This window comes from Cherax quadricarinatus, chromosome 81, assembly GCF_038502225.1.
Source record: "Cherax quadricarinatus isolate ZL_2023a chromosome 81, ASM3850222v1, whole genome shotgun sequence".
Lineage (NCBI taxonomy): Eukaryota > Metazoa > Arthropoda > Malacostraca > Decapoda > Parastacidae > Cherax > Cherax quadricarinatus.
In genome coordinates, this window is record NC_091372.1 from 14,752,255 (window position 1) to 14,776,270 (window position 24,016).

General features: G+C 41.3%; 1 protein-coding gene across 2 annotated transcripts in view; it reads left to right on the forward strand.

Annotated features, from left to right (window-relative positions):
* Positions 1–24,016, forward strand: part of LOC128699906 (zinc finger protein 84) — a 155,517-nt gene that overhangs the window by 12,970 nt on the left and 118,531 nt on the right. The window lies entirely within an intron of this gene.

A 24,016-nucleotide genomic window follows, 5' to 3' on the forward strand; every position in this document is an offset into this window, starting at 1 on the left:
GATTATCATACACAGATTATCATATATAGATTATCATATGTAGATTATCATTCATAGATTATCATACATAGATTATCATATGTAGATTATCATACATAGATCATCATACATAGATTATCATACGTAGATTATCATACACAGATTATCATACATAGATTATCATAAACTGATTATCATACATAGATTATCATACATAGATTATCATACATAGACTCTCATACACAGATTGTCATACATAGATTATCATACATAGATTACCATACATAGATTACCATACATAGATTATCAAACATAGATTGCCATACATAGATTATCATACATAGCAACATATGTGTAGAGAACCTGGAATAACCCAAAAAAGTCAGATAAAGTGACTTATTGCCATTGTGGTGTAACACTTGGGGCTCTTAACTGAGGAAATGTTTCACCACAGTGACTTGATTAGTCCTTACAACACAAAATGTTGATAAATGATTTACACAACTGACAAGTGTTGCAGAGATACCCAAGTGCTGCAAAGATACCCAAGTGTTGCAAAGAAACCCAGATGTTGCAAAAAATACCCAAGTGTTGTAAAGACACCCAAGTGTTACAAAGATATCCAAGTGTTGTGTTGCAAAGATATCCAAATGTTGTGTTGCAAAGACACCCAAGTGTTGCAAAGATTCCAAAGTGCTGTGTTGCAAAAATACCAAAGTGTTGTGCTGCAAAGATACCCAAGTGTTGCAAAGATACCCAAGTGTTGTAAAGACACCAAGTGTTGCAAAGATACCTAATTGTAGCATATTCACGAAGATGTTGCATATATACAGTGGACCCTCGACCAACGATGGCATCGTCTAATGTTAAATCCGACTAGTGATACATTTTAACGCAAAAAATTTGCCTCGACTAGCACTAAAAAACTCGACCAACACGATTCGTTTTGTCTGAGACATGTCCACTTGTGGCCAGTGTTTACAAGCCAGCCAGCCACCGCGGTCCCATCTAAACATACAGTCGGAACATTTCATATTATCACAGCGTTTTTAGTGATTGCACCTGCAAAGTAAGTCACCATGGGCCCCAAGAAAGCTTCTAGTGCCAACCCTACAGCAAAAAGGGTGAGAATTACTATGGATATGAAGAAAGAGATCATTGCTAAGTATGAAAGTGGAGTGTGTGTCTCCGAGCTGGCCAGGTTGTACACAAAACTCCAATCAACCATCGCTACTATTGTGGCCAAGAAAACGGCAATCAAGGAAGCTGTTCTTGCCAAAGGTGCATCTGTGTTTTCGAAACTGAGATCGCAAGTGATAGAAGATGTTGAGAGACTGTTATTGGTGTGGATAAACGAAAAACAGCAGGAGATAGCATCTCTCAAGCGATCATATGTGAAAAGGCTAGGAAGTTGCATGAGGATTTAATTAGAAAAAATGCCTGCCACTAGTGGTGATGTGAGTGAATTTAAGGCCAGCAAAGGTTGGTTTGAGAGATTTAAGAATCGTAGTTTGCACAGTTTGCACAGAACTGCTTAATGCCTCAAATGATGTAGTGGAAGTTTTAGCAGTAATGGTCGAGAACCAAAACCTAGTCATTGTGGTAGTCTACAAGCCTCCGGATGCAACATCCCAGCAATTCCAGGAACAGCTGTTAAAAATTGACCACTGTCTGGAAAATCTTCCAGCTCCTGCACCCAACATCTTGCTCCTGGGGGATTTCAACTTAAGGCACCTAAAATGGAGGAATATAGCAAATAATATTGTTGCAGTAATAACACCAGGAGGCAGCTCTGATGAAAACTCACACTCACACGAGCTTTTAAATCTCTGCACAAAATTAAATTTAAACCAGCAAATAATAGAGCCTACTAGAATGGAGAATACACTAGACCTCATCTTCACTAACAATGATGATCTGATAAGAAATGTCACCATATGAAAAACAATATACTCAGATCACAACATAATTGAGGTTCAGATATGTATGCACAGAGCCCCAGACCGACAAAATGAGATTAGTCACGAGGGAGCATTCACCAAATTCAACTTCAATAACAAAAACATAAAGTGGGACCAAGTAAACCAAGTCCTAACCGATATAAGCTGGGAAGATATACTAAGCAACACAGACCCCAACTTATGCCTAGAACAGATTAACTTGGTGGCACTCGATGTATGCACAAGACTTATTCCTCTAAGAAAAAGGAGGAGTAGATGTAAAATAGAAAGAGACAGGCGCTCTCTTTACAGGCGACGGAAAAGAATAACAGAGTGGCTAAAAGAGGTCAATCTATCTGAAATGCGTAGGGAGACACTGGTCAGAGAAATAGCAAACATCGAACTTAAGCTAAAGGAATCTTATAGGAGTCAGGAATCACGGGAAGAACTAAAAGCCATAAATGAAATCGAAAGAAACCCAAAGTATTTCTTCTCCTATGCCAAATCAAAGTCGAGAACAACGTCCAGTATTGGGCTCTTACTTAAACAAGATGGGTCCTACACAGATGACAGCAAGGAAATGAGTGAGCTACTCAAGTTCCAATATGACTCAGTTTTTAGCAAGCCACTAGCCAGACTGAGAGTCGAAGATCAAAATGAATTTTTTATGAGAGAGCCACAGAATTTAGTTAACACAAGCCTATCTGATGTTATCCTGACGCCAAATGACTTTGAACAGGCGATAAATGACATGCCCATGCACTCTGCCCCAGGGCCAGACTCATGGAACTCCGTGTTCATCAAGAACTGCAAGAAGCCCCTATCACGAGCCTTTACCATCCTATGGAGAGGGAGCATGGACACGGGGGTCGTCCCACAGTTACTAAAAACAACAGACATAGCCCCACTCCACAAAGGGGGCAGTAAAGCAACAGCAAAGAACTACAGACCGATAGCACTAACATCCCATATCATAAAAATCTTTGAAAGAGTCCTAAGAAGCAAGATCACCACCCATCTAGAAACCCATCAGTTACACAACCCAGGGCAACATGGGTTTAGAACAGGTCGCTCCTGTCTGTCTCAACTATTGGATCACTACGACAAGGTCCTAGATGCACTAGAAGACAAAAAGAATGCAGATGTAATATATACAGACTTTGCAAAAGGCTTCGACAAGTGTGACCATGGCGTAATAGCACACAAAATGCATGCTAAAGGAATAACAGGAAAAGTCGGTCGATGGATCTATAATTTCCTCACTAACAGAACACAGAGAGTAGTAGTCAACAGAGTAAAGTCCGAGGCAGGCACGGTGAAAAGCTCTGTTCCACAAGGCACAGTACTCGCTCCCATCTTGTTCCTTATCCTCATATCTGACATAGACAAGGATGTCAGCCACAGCACCGTGTCTTCCTTTGCAGATGACACCCGAATCTGCATGACAGTGTCTTCCATTGCAGACACTGCAAGGCTCCAGGCGGACATCAAGCAAATCTTTCAGTGGGCTGCAGAAGACAATATGAAGTTCAACGATGAGAAATTTCAATTACTCAGATATGGTAAACACGATGAAATTAAATCTTCATCAGAGTACAAAACAAATTCTGGCCACAAAATAGAGTGAAACACCAACGTCAAAGACCTGGGAGTGATCATGTCGGAGGATCTCACCTTCAAGGACCATAACATTGTATCGATCGCATCTGCTAGAAAAATGACAGGATGGATAATGAGAACCTTCAAAACGAGGGATGCCAAGCCCATGATGACACTCTTCAGGTCACTTGTTCTATCTAGGCTGGAATATTGCTGCACACTAACAGCACCTTTCAAGGCAGGTGAAATTGCTGACCTAGAAAATGTACAGAGAACCTTCATGGCGCGCATAACGGAGATAAAACACCTCAATTACTGGGAGCGCTTGAGGTTCCTGAACCTGTATTCCCTGGAATGCAGGCGGGAGAGATACATGATTATATACACCTGGAAAATCCTAGAGGGACTAGTACCGAACTTGCACACGAAAATCACTCACTACGAAAGCAAAAGACTTGGCAGACGATGCAACATCCCCCCAATGAAAAGCAGGGGTGTCACTAGCACGTTAAGAGACCATACAATAAGTGTCAGGGGCCCAAGACTGTTCAACTGCCTCCCAGCATACATAAGGGGGATTACCAACAGACCCCTGGCAGTCTTCAAGCTGGCACTGGACAAGCACCTGAAGTCGGTTCCTGATCAGCCGGGCTGTGGCTAGTACGTTGGTTTGCGTGCAGCCAGCAGTAACAGCCTGGTTGATCAGGCTCTGATCCACCAGGAGGCCTGGTCACAGACCGGGCCGCGGAGGCGTTGACCCCCGGAACTCTCTCCAGGTAAACTCCAGGTAATACATAGTGTGATAAGGCATGGTGACGCTGCCAGTTTGGACCAAAAAGCAGCTGAAAAATATGTGCAGGAATTCAAGGAGTACATATACAGTGAAGAATTGAAACCTGAACAAGTGTTTAATTGTGACACTGACTATGTTGTGAAACACTTTAGGAATGTCATAAAGGAACGGGAGGTACAGGCCTCTATGGACAGATATGTTGTGCGACAGAGGTCCAGTGACTCTCAAGCTGGTCCTAGTGGCATTAACCCTTTGAGGGTCGACAGGCCCTCTCCGAACTCGTTCTCAGGGTCGGCCAAATTTAAAAAAAAAAAATTATTTTTTCTTATGAAAAAATAGAGTTTTTTTTTTCTAAACATTATAGGCTAAACAAAAAAATTTTAACGTCAATACTTACCGAGATATGGAGGCGTGAAATTTGCCAAAATTGAACAACATATGGTAACATCGCCGACTGCCGTCACCCGGTATTTTTCTATTTACTTTTTTATGTACTATTTTCAATTATTTTTCAATTTTTCTTTTTCTGAGTAACTTTTATGGCCTCTGAGGCCAACATGATCAGTATTTTGTAAGTTATTTCTTTTTCAATACTACACAATAAGGGCGTAAACACTGTTATCATTATTTTGTTTACAGAAAATATTTACACAAACAAACGATATGAATTGTTGTTTATTACTATTTTTCTATATTTTATATACACATATACAGTCACAGGGAATGTTTCTAGAAGTTCTGCAGCCTGTGGAAGTCTTTGAAACATGGTGTCATGCACAGTGGAGTTTTGCACTCCTCACACATAAAACGAGTGTCTCTGCGTTGTTGTGTGCGTTTTTTTGTATGTGCACAGACGTAACACCCCTTCTGAGCCTTTTTCTTGAAAGCAATAGCAGGCAGTTTTACCAGGAAGTGATCACCATGCTTCAGACGAGCAGGTAGTTGTTGATAATTTGGTGGGCGGTCAATTGCAGGTGCTGTTGCTTGGTACTTGAATACTATTTGTCTGATGACAGACAAACAGAATTCGCCGTACTGTGGTTTGTTTCTGGTGCTCATCTTATACATATTATAAGCATTGAGCATGGAAATGTCCAGAAGATGGAAAAACAGTTTGATGTACCACTTATAACTCTTGCAAACACAATCAGCAAACCCAATCTGCATGTCACATTTGTCCACTGAACGCATGTTGAAGGTGTAATCAATCACAGCTGCAGGTTTTAGAATGGGTTCATTTCTCTCTCTATGCTGCCTGCCACTGTCTGCCATTTCATTAGGGTGAATTGATGACAACAGTGTGACATCTCATTTGTCATGCCACCGAAATGCCACGATGTCATTGGCAGCAAACGCCTGCACCTCACCTCTACGAGTGCCAGCGTCAAACCTGGGCATATGTTTTCGATTTGCATGCACTGTGCTACACACATCTGTCATGTTCACTCGCAAAAAATCACTGAGTGAGGGGCTTGTGTACCAGTTATCTGTATATAATATATGCCCCTTACCAATGTATGGTTCTATCATTGTTCGAACCACATCACCTGAGATGCCCAATAACTTCCTGGTATTTTGCAATGTATAACTTCCAGTGTACACAATTATATCCAATACCAGACCACTGTAACAATCACAAAGCACAAACAACTTTATACCAAAGCGTTTCCTCTTGCTTGGTATGTACTGCTTGAAAGAGAGTCTTCCTTTGAACAGAATCAAAGACTCGTCAATTACAAGCTTCCTGAAGGGATAAAAATGCGTACTGAATTTCTGTTTCAGATACACAAACACATTACTAATCTTATATAACCTGTCAGTTCTGTCAGGCCTGGTTTTATCTGAGAAGTGAAGGATACGTAACATTAGCACAAATCGATTCACTGGCATTATATCACTGAAACCTGGTGTTGCAATCAGGGGGTCTGTTGACCAGTATGATTTCACTTTGTGCTTATACACATGTGGCATAAGCATTATTGTGGCAAAGAAAAGATACATCTCAGCCACAGTTGCCTCCTTCCACTGGTGTAGACGTGATTTTGGTAAAAGTAATGTGTTTGCCATGGTGTACTCGTAGTATGTGTTGCTTTCCATGACAATACTTTTCATCAGTGGTTCGTCAAAGAATAACTCGAAACATTCCAGTTCAGTGGCATTGTTCCCAAGTGCACAAGATGGCCGTATTCCACTTTGGCTGTCATCAGACTGGTGGGGATTTGGAACAAAATTGACAGCTTCCTGCCAATCCCAGGTGCGGTCTGCTGGTGGGTACTGGACAATGACAGGTGGTTGTGGTTGCAGAGGTTGTGGTTGTGGAGGTTGTGGTTGTGGAGGCTGGTGTGGTGGGTGAGTGGGGGATGGTGGCCTTTGTTCTAGATCAGCTGAGGCAGCGGCGTGGGTGGCAGCGTGGGTGGCAGCATGGCCCACTGCTGGTGCCTCACCGCCGGCACCACTACCACCACGCACATTTTCCATCCCAATTGCAACAGTATCTTCGTCATTTTCACTGTCTGTTCCTGTTGTACAGCCACGGGATGTACTCCGAGATACATTCCTTCCCCTTGGTATAACATATGGCACACTACCAGAGTGCATATATCGTCGTATATACTGACGCTTCACTGGGGAATATTGCACTTCACTATCACTACTGGAACTAATTTGAAGAGCTTGTAGTTCATATTCACTATCACTATCATCACCCATGCTCTCATCTGAGTCTGGGATTTGGGAAAATAGAAGTTTCCTCTTGGGTTCTGGAACAACTGAACGTGAACACGAGGGCCCAGCACCAGAGGTGGAAGGCTGAGGGTCGTCTGGGTTTTCTTCACTATTACCGATATTATGGTCATTAGTTTCGGTCAAAACCTCACTAAAACCACGAAACTCATCTTCACTGGCACTTCCATCACTATTAGAACTGTCACTGGGGAACAAAAGTGTCCCAATTCGCCGAGGAGTGAGGAGCTTCTTACCGCGAGGCATGGTGGACATTGTTTACTAAGAGGGCATTCCCACAATGCACCACTGGGTCCCAGATTTTTTTTCTACCGCGCACACCGACCACGCAGACCTATTCTCTCACACCTAGGCCTACCAGCCTTTTCGCACGAGATTTGAGGCCGCTAGAATTTATGCGTACTAGTACGTCAAAAACCCCTACGCGTACGACGTACTAGTACGACCAAAACCCTCAAAGGGTTAAAAGAAGAAGGGAAGTAACCCCGGAAAAGGACTTGACACCTCAAGTCCTAATGGAATGGGATTCCCCTTCTAAACACTAACACCATCCACAGTCTTCCCTCCTCCCATCCTATCAATCATCACCAGATCTTCAATAAAGGTAAGTGTCATGCAATTATACATGTCTTCTTCAGTTTGTGTGTATTAAAATTAATATTTCAAGTGGTAAAAAAAAAATTTTCAATACTTTTGGGTGTCTTGCACGGATTAATTTGATTTCCATTATTTTTCATTGGGAAAATTAACTCGACTTATGATAATTTCGATTAACGATGAACTCTCAGGAACGGATTAATATCGTTGGTCGAGGGTCCGCTGTACTGATGAGAGATGAGGTGGAGCAATGGTAAGCAGAGTCACCAGTGAACAAAGGCACTAGTGGAAGTAAGTTGTGTCTATAGATTAGACAAGTTTTGATGCAGGGATTTCTTCAAAACTTGTCTAATCTACAGACATGACTTACTTCCACTAGTGCCTTTGTTCACTGGTGACTGCCTACTCCCCCTCATCTCTCGTCAGTATATAAGCTCCATCTCCACAAATATGCTGGACTTTTGTCAAGGCTGATGGACTGAACACATCAACTCAAGGTTGAGGGACTGAATACCTCAGACTCTTATTCCACCTTTTTTATGCCTTAGACTGAAAAAGCCACTGTGTGGCAAAACATTTCCAGAATAAAGATAACTAAATGTTGTAAAAATCTGATTGCTCTAATATTCATGGATTTGCCATTTACATTAATATGGTTAAAATCCTCTGTGGCTCATATATGGATTAGAACTCAAACACTTAATAAACACTGTTTTAAAAACAAATTATGCATTGAAACACTTTACAAAAGTATTTTTTTTATTAACACATCGGCCATTTCCCACCAAGGCAGTGTGACCCAAAAAGAAGAAGAAACACTTTCATCATTCACTCCATCACTGTCTTGTCAGAAGCGTACCTACACTACAGTTATAAAATTGCAACTTATCAGCACCTCTCCTGCAGAGTGCAGGCATTGTACATCCCATCTCTAGGACTCAAGTCTGGTGTCCAGTTTTCCCCTGAATCCCTTCATAAATGTTATGTTACTCACACTCCAACAGCACATCAAGTCACAAAAACCATTTGTCTCCGCTGTTTCCTATCTAACATGCTCACACGTGCTTGCTGAAAGTCCACCCCCTCCCCACACAAAACCTCCTATACTCCCTCCAACCTTTCCTAGGCTGATCTCTACCCTGCCTTCCACTACAGAGTTATATGTTCTCCAAGTCATTCTATATCGTTCCATCCTTTAAATGTCTAAACCACCTCAACCCTCTGAATAATACTTTTAGTAACCCCACACCTCCTGCTAATTTCCAAACTACAGAATCTCTGTATTATATTCACACCACACATCTTCACTGCCTCCAACCTTCTTCTTCTTGTAACATTCACCAGACCTGGTCTCAGACCGAGCTATGGGGGCATTGACCCTCAAAACCCTCTGCAGGTAATCTCCAGGTAAACCCATGCTTCACACCCATAAAAGAGCATTGGTATAATGTCCTCATACATTCCCCTCTTTGCTGCCATGATAATGTTCTGTCTCCACAGACTCCTCAATGTACCAGTCACCTTTTACCCTCATCACTTCTATGATTCACCTCGTCTTTCATAGACCCATCTGCTGATAAGCCCACTCAGAAATATCTGAATACATTCACTTCCTCCAGACTCACTCCCTCCAATCTGATATCCAATATTTCATTACCTATATTTTTTGTTATCCTCATCATCTTACTCTTTTCTATATTCACTTTTACTTCTTTTACATACCCTACCAAACTCGTCCACCAACCTCTGCAACTTATCTTCAGACTCTCCCAAATGCAGTGTCATCAGCAAAAAACAGCAGTGACAACTCCCGCTTTGTTTTAGATTCTTTATCATTTAATCTCACACCTCTTGCCAACACCCGAGCATTCACTTCTCCTACAACCCCATCTGTAACTATATTAAACAACCACGGTGACATCACACATCCCATTCTAAGGCATACTTTTACTTGGAAATAATCTCATTCTTTCCTACATAATCTAACCTTAGCCTTACTATCCTCATAAATACTCTTCACTGCTTTCAGTAACCTACTTCCTATTCCATATATTTGCAGCATCTGCTGCATTGCCCCTTATCCACCCTATCATATGCCTTTTCCAAACCCATAAATGCCACCAAAACCACTTTACCTATGTGTTTCACTGTAAACAATTGTCCTACACCCCCTCCCTACCCATCCTATAGCCTCCATCCCTGGCAACACACCCCCCCACTCTTCATAGATCTAAACTTACTCCCTGTTCAGTACATCCACACTTACTACTGTGCAATCTACATCTACAGGACCTTAAACTCCAATATCAACCTTGACCTAAAACGCTTTCTTGATAGTTGTGACAGAACCCACAGGCATAACACCAGACACAAACATCTCTACGACATTCCCCGTGTCCGACTAAACCTTTACAAAAATTCAATGTATGTCAAAGGCCCTAAAATCTGGAACACCCTACCTGAGAACTCTAGAACTGCAGACACATTCATCACCTTCAAAACTACCATTAGAAAACATCTTATCTCCCTGATACACCCCATCAACTAACTACACGAATACCACCTGGTGGTTCACACTTACACTCACTCACCCATTTGACCATAAACAGAAATATTAATCTCAATCTTAAAATAATGAATCCTGTGATACTCCAATACTGAAACTATGTACTGTGCCAGAACAAAAGCATTCACATTGCTAAACTCACAAACTAGTATTTAGTCACTTAGCCATAATACCAACTTACCTCATAATTTGTAATATTTTAAAATAAAGAATTAAACTAAGTCTGCCCGAAATGCCTAGCCATGCTAGGTGTTCTAGTGGTACACTCTGTAATCATTATTTAACTACATGTAAACCACACAATAACCAAATTCTGTAAACTCAGCATTGTAATCCTTATAGAGAATAAACTTTGAATTTGAATCTGTGATCCTGCTCTCCATCTTACTTTCAATTCTTTCAATATTAACTCTGTCATGCACTTTACCAGGTATACTCAAAAGGCTTATTCCCCTATAATTCTTACACTCTTTTGTGCCCTTTTCCTTTATAGAAAGGAACTACAGTGGATCCTCAGGTAATGGCGGCATCGGCTAACGCTAAAATCGAAAAGTGGCACGTTTTTGCATCAAAATATTGGCTCAGCTAACGCCCAAGAACTTGGTTAAGGACATTTGTCCCAAATGTGTCTGTGCGGCCTGAGCCTATGTACAGCCAGTGTGCCATTGTTTACAAGCCAGAGAGGACGATCCCACATGTAAATGCGATATATTTTGTATTCTATTGTTTTTAGTGCTAAATAAGCCACCATGGGCCCAAAGTAAGCTTCTAGTGCCAGCCCTGTGGCAAAGAAGGAAAGAAACACAAAAGAATTCAAGAAAAAACTTAGTAGCAAAGTACCAAAGTGGAGGAGGAAGAGAGAAGGAAGAATGTGCCTTCTTCAGTGATTCAGTGATTCTGTGATAAGTATGTTACTAAAGCAGCAAGTATCGATAAAGGCTATAGTGCCAGCCAGCAATAAAGTGTAGAATTAACAGTGTAGCGAGTAAGCAATAGAAAACGACATGAAAGTAACTCTTCAATATGGTTTATTTTGTCATATTAGATGAATTGTGATAGATAAAAAGCTGTAGAGATGATATTAGCGTCATATTGAAGAATAATAAACTCATCTCCCTCTCGCCTCCTACCTGTCATCCATACACCAACAAGAGCCAATAAAGGTAAGTGTGATGTTAAATGTTCATTTATCCATTTTATTAGTTCTTTATGTTTATTTGTCATTGTTTTCTGTATGTATATCTATATTTAATCTTTAGAAAAAATATTTTTTTGTTAATACTTTTGGGTGTCTGAAACGGATTAATTGGATTTCCATTATTTCTCATGGGGAAAATTAATTCGGCTAATGGCAAAATCGGTTAAAGGCAAGCTCTCTGGACTGGATTAATACCGTTACCTTAGGGTCCACTGTATGCATGCTCTCTGCCAGCCAGGCTGTGGTTCAGACATCAGTTTGCGTGCAGCCCAGTGGTTAACGCGACGGTCTGGAGTTTTGAGACTCTCTGATCGCGGGTTCAAACCTCACCCGTGGTATGGTTAGTAACAGCCTAGTTGTTCAGACCCTGATCCACCACGAGGGCTGGTTTCACACTGGGCCGTGGGGGCATTGATGCCCGAAATCCTAGGTACCTTGCCTCCTTCTATACATTTATTAACCCTTTCAGGGTCGAGAGGCTCTCCTAAACTTGTTCTCAGGGTCAAAAATTTTTCAGGAAAAAAAAAATCATATGAAATGATAGAGAATCTTTTCCCGATCATAATGACACCAAAAGTATGAAATTTGATGGAAAACTTACGGAATTATGCTCTCTCGAATTTTGCCTCTACAATGTTTACACATCGGCGATTTCGCCCACTTTGAGCCTTATTTTCAGCCAATTCCAGTGTACTACTAGTCGACAAAAATCGTAACTATTTCACTAGAACTCCATTTTTTCTATCGAATGAGTACAAGAAACCACCCATTTACTGATTTCAACTATCAAATAAAGTGGTCAGAAAATGGCAATTTTGCCAATTTCACAAAAATTTCAAAAGATGCCAATTTCCAAATAGGGTCCAGAATAAACAAGACAGACATTCCTGGCACTAAAATAACATTTCCTCTGTTCATTAGTCATGTCCCTAGGCCCCTCTTACATTTCTTTTGCTTTCCACTTTGAAATTTTATTCTCACAAAAAATAGAAGATTTACTGTTATGCAGACTACTGCATTAGTGTAGAAATGGTATAAATAACATCAGCGCACTTTTGAAAGAATATTAGACTCACCAGTTGATGTGTATTGGATACGTGGCATGATTTGTTTACTTTTGAACTTTGGTAAAAATCAAACATTTCCTACTTTGAGCTCAATTTCAAGGTACTTTTCATTGTGAAACCAATCAAAATCATCTCAATTTCTGTAATATGTCTTCCATTCTATATTCTATAAAATGAGATCAGGAAAACTAGAAAACAACTGTAAATACCATACGAAAATACAGTGCAAAGTCGCTGTTTTAAACCAAAAACATATGAACATAAGAACATAAGAAAGGAGGAACACTGCAGCAGGCCTGTTGGTCCATACTAGGCAGGTCCTTTACAATCCATCCCGCTAACAAAACATTTGCCCAACCCAATTTTCAATGCTACCCAAGAAATAAGGTCTGATAACTCTATCCACTAATATATGCAAGTCCCGTTCAAATCCAACCCCTCTCGCTCATGTATTTATCCAACCTAAATTTGAAACTACCCAAGGTTTTAGCCTCAATAACCTAACTAGATAGACTGTTCCACTCATCAACTACCCTATTTCTAAGCCAATACTTTCCTATATCCTTTCTAAATCTAAACTTGTCCAATTTGAATCCATTATTGCGGGTTCTCTCTTGGAGAGATATCCTCAAGACCTTATTTATATCCCCTTTGTTAATACCCATCTTCCACTTGTACACTTCGATCATGTCTCCCCTTACTTTGTAAAATATTCGAAAAAATAATACACAAACGACTTTACTCCAACCTTATATCCAACAACATACTTAACCCCTGCCAGTTTGGGTTTAGACCAAAAAAAAGTACGAATGATGCTACTATACAAATGCAAGTTTCAACTGCTGAATAGTGGATGTTGTGTGTTGCTGTATCGACATGTGAGGATCAAGACTGTTTCAACATGTAACCAAAAATACTGCTGGAACAAGTGTAGAAGTCTTCAAGAGGAAACTGGACAGGTATCTTCACCAGGCCAAACCGGAAAAACTGTTAAAGACAACTAAATACTTATAGTAGTTATAGACCAACTAGTTAGAAGAGTTGTAAAGTGTTGTAAATGACCACCACCACGAAAATCTGTGTAGTCTGCAAAAAGGGTAACAGACAAAATCATGCCTGGATTGCTTGCAATCTCTGTGGTAAATGATCCCATGGATTGTGCAGTAATTTTAAACCAGCGACCACATCTGATAAAAAATCAGAGAAATATTTTTGGGTCTGCCCAATTGAGATACACTTGTATGAGAAAATTACATCTATATTAAAAGACAAGAACACCAATAAAAGATCCTTCTTGAAATACACATCAGCATGGTATGACAGCTGGGAAAATAAAATGGGTGGGTTGGACAGGACTGTTTTGGAAGACAGTGCTCCTGAGGGTGCTACTGCTGTCCTGGAGAACAGTGCACCAAAAGGAGATAGTGGCCCTGGTGATGAAACAGGCAATGACAATGCTATTCAGTTTACAGAGGTACATAACAGCGATACTGCTGGAGATGAAATAAAAGGGGATGATGCCTCAGGGAATAGTGTAGACACATTACCAGCAAAACCTGGTGGAAGCGCTGATGTCCATACAGGAGTGGCAGGTAGAGGGAAAATAGAAAAAAATGCACTAGCAGTGAACACAGCTACAAAAAATTCTAGCAAACAAAATTCCAATCTATACAAATTCTATGCCTTGGGTATCTGCAGGCATGGTATATCTGGTAAAACAGGTGGGAACATGCACCTTTGACCATCCAAAAAAATGCCACACCCACATGACAATAGGAGGGTGCAACTCCCCGTCCTGTAACTTATTTCACCCCGAAATGTGTCACTCGTCAGTCCATGAAAGAAAATGCTATAATGCATACTGCCAGGCACATCATGTAAAGGGGACAAAAAGGCAAAGACCAGCCAGACTATGGGAAACAAAAGAGGAGTGCTATAACCCCTCCAGAGAAAGAAGTTTTTTAGGGCCAGGAAGGAAAAAAGACTGGCAAGAAATGACAGTAATCTTACACCAACTGAAAACACTTATGGAGCAGAGGCACAGTCATTGGCCTTCACTCCAGAACAACAGATATTAGAGCCAGCAAATAAAACCCCCCTAAATTCCATCAATATAATGACATTTGTCTTTGCACATACAGAGTCTAAAGCCGTCAACAAACAAAATTCCTTACATCAAGGGACTGCAATGTTTGCAGCACTCACAGAGACCCACATAGAGGATAATTTTGACAAGGAAATATGGATCCCAGGTTATAACCTATTCAGATGTGACAGACTAAACAGGCAACAAGGGGAAGAGGGTTGCCCTGTACGTCACAGAGTCACTTATTTGCTCAGAACTACTGAACATCTCAAATGATGTAGGTGAAGTTTTGGCAGTAAAGATTGAAAACCAAAACCTTGTCACTGTGGTTGTATACAAGCCTCCAGATGCAACTTCCCAAAACACGGTCAGTTTTTTTTTTCATTATGCACTGTGCTGCAGGATTTTTTTTATACTGTGCACACTGACCACATAGACCCCTTCTTTCATATGTAGGCCTACCAGCTTTCTCTCGCTAGATTTGAAGGCGCTAGAATTTACACGTATTAGAGGTCACTACAGAGCTTTTGTGTACAGTTTTTTGAAGTTTGCAATATCCTGCTGGTACATGGGCTGCAGGAGAGGAGTGGTATTAGGAGACAAAAACTTTGTGGGGACATGAGCTTCATTAAGCTCATGTCCCCACAAAGTCGCTCTGCCAAGTCTGTAGGATGACCAGGGGCATTGTCTAACACCAGGAGGCACTTAAGGTCTAATTTGACTCACGAAATTGTAATGACACGATTGCAAACAAACCATACCCCTGCCGGGATTGAACCCGCGGTCAGAGAGTCTCAAAACTCCAGCCCCTCGCGTTAGCCACTAGACCAGCTAGCCACAATAAGATTCGTCCAACTAGGTATATTTCTAAACCATAGGAAGGTTAGCACAGGCACCACTGTGACCACAAATGCAAGTTTTTACAGACAAATCTCCAGCTAGCATGGCTAGCTGGTCTAGTGGCTAACGCGACGGGCTGGAGTTTTGAGACTCTCTGACCGTGGGTTCAATCCCGGCCGGCGTATGGTTTGGGAAGGTCTAATTTCTTTTCAGTTAGGTAATTTTTCACATTGGGGGCAAATGCTTGGTGTAACCAGTCATAGAAAAAGTCCCATGTGACCCATGCCTTACTGTTTGCCCTCCACAGCACACGCAAATTAGCCTTGAGGATATTCTTTTGCCTGAATGCTCTGGGAGTTTCAGAGTGATACACTAATAAAGGCTTCACTTTGCAATCACCACTAGCATTGGCACACATTAACAGAGTAAGCCTGTCTTTCATAGGCTTATGTCCTGGGAGTGCCTTTTCCTCCTCAGTAATGTAGGTCCTGCTTGGCATTTTCTTCCAAAACAGGCCTGTTTTGTCACAATTAAACACTTGTTCAGGTTTCAGTCCTTCTCTGTCTATGTACTCCTTGAATTCCTGCACATATTTTTCAGCTGCTTTGTGGTCCGAACTGGCAGCCTCCCCATGCCTTATCACACTATGTATACCACTACGCTTCTTAAATCTCTCAAACCAACCTTTGCTGGCCTTAAATTCACTCACATTATCACTAGTTGCAGTCATTTTTCTAATTAAATCCTGATGCAACTTCCTAGCCTTTTCACTTATGATCGCTTGAGAGATGCTATCTCCTGCTATCTGTTTTTTGTTTATCCACACCAATAAGAGTCTCTCAACATCTTCTATCACTTGCGATCTCTGTTTCGGAAACACAGTTGCACCTTTGGCAAGAACAGCTTCCTTGATTGTCGTTTTCTTGGACACAATAGTAGCGATAGTTGATTGGGGTTTACTATACAACCTGGCCAGCTCGGAGACGCGTACTCCACTTTCATACTTAGCAATGATCTCTTTCTTCATCTCTATAGTAATTCTCACCTTTATTCCTGTAGGGTTGGCACTAGAAGCTTTCTTGGGGCCCATGGTCACTTATTTTGCAGATGAAATCACCAAAAACGCAGTAATAATACGAAATGTTCCGATTGTATGCTTGGATGTTACCGCGAAGGCTGGCTTGTAAACAATGCCACCGGCAGAACATGTGAGGCTGGCTCAGGCCGCACATAGACGCGTCTCGGACGAATAGCGTTGAGCGAGTTTTTTAGCGCTATGCGAGGCAAAATTTTAGCGATAAAATGTATCGCTATGCAGATTTAACGTTATGTGATGCCAACATTATGCGAGGGTCCACTGTATATATACATAAGTACAATCACAGGACACTTTTCTAGAACTGCTGCAGCTTGTGGAAATCTTTGAAACATGGGTATAAGCACAAAGGTGTTTTACACTCCTCACACATAAAACGAGTGTCTCTGTGTTTTTGTGGGCGTTTTGTGGTATGTCCACAGACAAAACACCTATTCTGAGCATTTTTCTTGAGAGCAGTGGTATGGGGTAGTGATCACCAGGCCTCAGATGAGAGGGCATGTGTTGATAAATTTGTGGGTGCTGGTCTGTTTCAAGTGTTGTTCCTTGGTACTTGAATATTATTTGTCTGAATTCAGAATTCACCATATTTCGGTTTGTTGTTGGTCTTCAACTTATACATATTATAAGCATTCAGCATGGAAATGTCAAGAAGATGGAAAAAGAGTTTTATGTACCACTTATAACTCTTGCGAACACAATGAGCAAACCCAATCTGCACGTCACATTTGTCCACTAAGAGCATATTGAGGTTGTAATCCGTCACAGCTGCAGGTTTTACAATGGGTTCATTGGTCTCTCTATTCTGCTTGCCACTGTCTACCATTTCATGTCAGTGAACTGATGTCAACAGTGTGACATCACGTTTGTCATGCCACCAAAATGCCATGATGTCATTGGCAGCAAACACCTGAACTTCACTTCTACAAGTGCCAGCGTCGAACCTAGGCATATGCTTGCAATTTTCACGCACTGTGCCACACACATCTGTCATGTTCATTCGCAAGAAATCACTGAGTAAAGGGCTTGTGTACCAGTTGTCGGCACATGAAATATGCCCCTTACAAAGATATGGCTCCATCATTGTTCTAACCACATCACCAGAGATACCCAGTAACTTCCTGGTATCTTGCAATGTTTTACTGCCAGTGTACACAATTATATCCAAATCCAGACCAGTTTTGCAATCACACAGTACAAATAACTTTATACCAAAGCATTTCCTCTTGCTTGGTATATACTGCTTGAATGAGAGTCTTCCTTTGAACAAAATCAAAGACTCATCAATAACAAGCTTCCTGAAGGGATAAAAATACATACAGCACTTTTGTTTCAGGTACATAAACACATTTCTTATCTTATATAACCTGTCGCTTCTGTCAGGCCTTGTTTTGTCTGAGAAGTGTAACATACATAATAGTAGCACAAATCTATTCGCTGGTATAATGTCACTGAAAGCTGGGGTTGAAATCAGGCGGTCTGTCGACCAGTACGAGTTGACACTGTGCTTATACATATGTGGCATAAGCATTATTGTGGCAAAGAACAGATACGTCTCTGCCACAGTTGTGTCCTTCCACTGGTGTAGGCGTGATCTTGGTGAAAGAATTGTGTTTGCATGGTGTACTCAAAGTATGTATTTGTTATGGGGCTATAGGACCCAACATGTATTTATAAGTAACAGTTACTCTGGAATACCTAATTATATTGAATTGATGGGGACTCAGTTCTAAATGTCATAAGGGCAGATCACTCTTATGACTGAGAGGCAGCTGGGTCAAGCCTATTTTTCTCAATATACAGTGGACCCCCGCATAACAATTACCTCCGAATGCGACCAATTATGTAAGTGTATTTATGTAAGTGTGTTTGTACGTGTATGTTTGGGGGTCTGAAATGGACTAATCTACTTCACAATATTCCTTATGGGAATAAATTCAGTCAGTACTGGCACTTGAACATACTTCTGGAGTGAAAAAATATCGTTAACCGGGGGTCCACTGTAATAGGTTATACTATAGACACACAAACACGCAATTTAAATAAGTAGTTATAAAGTTGTAATTCTTTTTGTAAAAGTAAAATTAAGGTGTGGTAGAAGTGTGGTAACTGGAGAGTTGTGCTTGGCAACAGTCTTTTGTTGGTGTGAGAGGAGCTTAGCTAGGCTCCTCTCTCACTCTCTCTCTCTCTCTCTCTCTCTCTCTCTCTCTCTCTCTCTCTCTCTCTCTCTCTCTCTCTCTCTCTCTCTCTCTCTCTCTCTCTCTCTCTCTCACTCTCTCTCACTCTCTCTCTCTCTCTCACTCTCTCACTCTCTCTCACTCTCTCTCTCACTCTCTCTCACTCTCTCTCACTCTCTCTCACTCTCTCTCACTCTCTCTCACTCTCTCTCACTCTCACTCTCTCTCACTCTCTCTCACTCTCTCTCACTCTCTCTCACTCTCTCTCTCTCACTCTCTCTCACTCTCTCACTCTCTCACTCTCTCTCTCACTCTCTCTCTCTCTCTCTCTCTCTCTCTCTCTCTCTCTCTCTCTCTCTCTCTCTCTCTCTCTCTCTCTCTCTCTCTCTCTCTCTCTCTCTCTCTCTCTCTCTCTCTCTGTGTGTGTGTGTGTGTGTGTGTGTGTGTACTCACCTATTTGTACTCACCTATTTGTGGTTGCAGGGGTCGAGTCACAGCTCCTGGCCCCGCCTCTTCGCTGATTGCTACTAGGTCCTCTCTCTCCCTGCCCCATGAGCTCTATCATACCTCGCCTTAAAACTATGTATAGTTCCTGCCTCCACCACATCACTTTCTAGGCTATTCCATGGCCTGACTACTCTATGACTGAAGAAATACTTCCTAACATCCCTTTGATTCATCTGAGTCTTCAACTTCCAATTGTGACCTCTTGTGTCTGTGTCCCATCTCTGGAACATCCCGTCTTTGTCCACCTCGTCTATTCCGCGCAGTATTTTATATGTCGTTATCATGTCTCCCCTGACCCTCCTGGCCTCCAGTGTCGTCAGGCCGATTTCCCTCAACCTTTCTTCATAGGACAATCCCCGTAGCTCTGGGACTAGTCTTGTTGCAAACCTTTGCACTTTATCTAATTTCTTGACGTGCTTGACTAGGTGTGGATTCCAAACTGGTGCTGCATACTCCAGTATGGGCCTGACGTAGATGGTGTACAGAGTCTTAAACGAATCCTTACTGAGGTATCGGAACACTATCCATAGGTTTGCCAGGCGCCCGTATGCTGCAGCAGTTATCTGATTGATGTGCGCCTCAGGAGATATGCTCGGTGTTATACTCACCCCCAGATCTTTTTCGTTGAGTGAGGTTTGCAGTCTTTGGCCATCTAAACTATATTGTGTCTGCGGTCTTCTTTGCCCTTCCCCAATCTTCATGACTTTGCATTTGGCAGGGTTAAATTCAAGGAGCCAGTTTCTGGACCGGGCTTGTAACCTGTCCAGATCTCTTTGTAGTCCTGCCTGATCCTCGTCTGATTCGATTCTTCTCATTAACTTCACATCGTCTGCAAACAAGGACACTACTGAGTCTATCCCTTCCGTTATGTCGTTCACGTATACCAAGAACAGCACAGGTCCTAGGACTGACCCCTGTGGAACCCCGCTTGTCACAGGCGCCCACTCTGACACCTCGTCGCGTACCATGACTCGTTGTTGCCTCCCTGTCAGATATTCTCTGATCCATTGCAGTGCCTTTCCTGTTATGTGTGCCTGGTCCTCTAGCTTTTGCAGTAACCTCTTGTGAGGAACTGTGTCGAAAGCCTTCTTGCAGTCCAAAAATACGTAGTCGATCCACCCCTCTCTCTCGTCTTACTTCTGTCACCTTGTCATAAAACTCTAGTAGGTTTGTGACACAGGATTTTCCTTCCCTGAAACCGTGCTGGTTGTCAATTATACACTTGTTTCTTTCCAGGTGCCCCACCACTCTCCTCCTGATGATCTTCTCCATGACCTTGCATACTATACACGTTAGTGATACAGGTCTGTAGTTTAGTGCCTCATGTCTGTTTCCCTTTTTAAAAATTGGGACTACATTTGCCATTTTCCATACCTCAGGGAGTTGCCCAGTTTCAAATGATGTGTTGAAGATCTTTGTTAATGGCTCACACAATATCTCTGCTCCCTCTTTAAGGACCCATGGAGAGATGTTGTCTGGTCCCACCGCCTTTGAGGTGTCAAGTTCGCATAGCAGCTTCTTCACCTCCTCCTTGGTTATATGTACCTCATCCAGCACTTGCTGGTGTGCCCCCCTGTTCTGATTTCTTGGAGTCCTACTGGTTTCCACTGTAAATACCTCTTTAAATCTTGTGTTGAGCTCCTGACATACCTCTCGGTCGTTTCTTGTGAATTCCCCGTCACCCTTCCTCAGTCTGATTACCTGGTCCTTGACTGTTGTTTTCCTCCTGATGTGGCTGTACAACAGCTTCGGGTCAGTCTTTACTTTTGATGCTATGTCATTTTCATATTGTCTCTGAGCCTCCCTTCTTATCTGTGCATATTCGTTTCTGGCTCTTCGGCTGATTTCTTTATTTTCCTGAGTTCTCTGTCTTCTGTACCTTTTCCATTCTCTAGTACACCTAGTTTTTGCCTCCCTACACCTTTGGGTGAACCAAGGACTCGTTCTGTTCTTCCCATTATTTCTGTTTCCCTTGGGAACAAACCTCTCCTCTGCCTCCTTGCATTTTGTTGCTACATAGTCCATCATTTCTTGTACTGGTTTTCCTGTCAGTTCCCTCTCCCAGTGAATGTCTTGAAGGAAGTTCCTCATGCCTGAGTAGTTCCCTCTTTTGTAGTTTGGTTTTTCCCAGCCTATTCCTGCTACTCTCTCCACTTGGAGCTCAACTATGTAGTCGAAGCACAGAACCACATGATCACTAGCTCCCAGGGGCCTTTCATACATGATATCCTCGATGTCCGAGCTACTCATGGTGAATACAAGGTCCAACCTTGCTGGTTCATCCTCTCCTCTCTCTCTGGTAGTGTCTCTAACATGTTGATGCATGAGGTTCTCCAGTACCACATCCATCATCTTGGCTCTCCATGTTTCGGGACCCCCATGGGGCTCCAGGTTTTCCCAGTCAATCTCCTTGTGTTGGTGGACTCCAAGCTGACAGGACCTCTGGGTCCTTCTTCTATTCCTTTTGGGTATTATGTGTGCTCCAGGGGTGAGTTTTTATAACTTAAGTTGTGGCCACCATACCCAGGGTGACTAAAGTGTGTCAAAACACTGGTTAGCCCAGAGATTAGTCATGAAGAGAGAAGGGCAAAGTTGCTGAGATGCACCATGTGGGAGAACAGCTAAGGAGTGTGTAGATTTTTGTTTTGAATATGTGAGGCTGTAATTGTATATTCTGTACATATCTATTTAGAATACAGTTATATTTTTATAGTAGTAGTTTAAATAACCTGTGAAGAGGGCTGGTGAAAGGATCAGAGACACTGAGGATAATCAGTCATAATGTAAGTATTACCCCTAGACAGATAAGGCCATTAAGTAAAAAGCTACCCCACACTAGAACATGTAGGGAGAACCTTACTATCAAAGTACAGTAGGGCCCCACTTATACGGCTGGTTAGGTTCCAGGCTACCGCCATAAAGCGGAAACTGCCATAAAGTGGAACACCCTTTTTTTCCACTTACAAATGCATACAAACACTAGATAACAAGTTTACACTAACATATATTAAGTTAGCAAAAGAACCAGGCATCAAAAAGCAATAAAAAAGTACAATACACACATAGTGCACTCATTACTTACCTTAAAATATTTATAGTCTTAATCTAGGGTGAGGCAAGTAGTATTTATTGTAAGAAATCAAGTGTGGTATGTATGGTAGTCAGCCAGGCTACCATACCAGGCCACCCCACCCACACATACAAATCTATGATATTTAAGCATCCCAGAGCGATAAAATGTATATACAGTTCACTCATTACTTACCTTAAAATATAGGGTGAGATGAGTAGTATTTATTGTAAAAAATCAAGTGTGGTATGTATGGTAGTCAGCCAGGCTACCATACCAGGCCAACCCACCTACACATAATATTCTATTACATTTAAGCATCCCAGAGCGATAAAATGTATATACAGTTCACTCATTACTTACCTTAAAATATTTGTAGTCTTAATGTAGGGTCAGGAGTAAGTAAATGAGATAAAACGAATAAATGAGAGAGAGAAAGAATGAGTGCATGAGAGAGGACAGGCGAAGAGTTATGTAAACAAACCAGGCGAAGGTAAGTTTTGTAAACGAAGTGTACACGTCTGGTTTGTGTACAAGTTACATTGTGTACAGGTTGTCTCTACATTGATACGGTAGAATAAATAAGGAAGAACACTCCCATTCTCATGTAACATCATTTTGAGAAGAAATGATGCTCTGAGTGAAGGCAATGAAAATAAGTCACTCTGACTTTTTTGGGTTATCCTAGGTGCTCTACACATATGTTATGTATGATAATCTATGTAACTGTATTTGTGTATACCTGAATAAACTTACTTACATACATACGAAAGGAATAATTTTCTACAGTTACCCCCAGTAACACATTTTCTCTTATGTTAGATTAGAGAAAATGTTATTCTTGGCATCACTTGTACAAGTTATCTGGCTACCACATCTCATATTTATGTTTATTTATTCTATTGTGGGGTGTATTTATCATCTTTTTATGTTATGTATTGTGTTTATTATATAATTTTGAAAAAATATCATGGATGGATTAATGAAAATGTGTATATTAACGTAATATACAACATTTAATGAGACTCGGTGATTATTATTATTATTATCATTTCTAATATGGCGTCACTTGTGCAAGTCGTCTGCTACCACATCTCATATTTATGTTTATTCTATTGTGGGGTGTATTTATCATCTTTTTATGTTATGTATCATGTTTATTATATAATTTTGAAAAAATATCATAGAGGATTAATGAAAATGTGTATTTAACATAATATACGACATTTAAATGAGACTCGATGATTATTATTATCATTACTAATATGACGTCTGGAGACATAAGACACTCTTACTGATTTTAATGTGTACCTGCATGCCAGCACAGTATGTAAGTTTATTTAAGTACAGGTATACATAAGTATAATTATCAGAGTATAAAATATGAAATAACTTTTAAAAACATTTGAAATTTTGGAGTTTCCAGACAAAATGGAGAGACTTAGTGCTTACTGAGCTCACGAAGAATGTAAACAAATAGGGTGGGGCGCGGTGACCGTATTAGAAAGTCAGGTGGGGGGGAGCCGTATAGCGAGTTTTGGTCATAATTTGAAATGACCGTATTAGCGGAACGCCGTAAAGTGAAACTCCGTAAAGCGGGGCCCTGCTGTAATAAGAGACATACCAACGTAACATGGGAGCTTGACCGGGAGAGTTATTTGACTGCTAAAATAACTCAAAACATTCTTTGAACTATATGTACTGGTATGGGGTAATAACAGTTGCATGTTTCTGGTAGAAGATTTACCAAGGTGGTGTC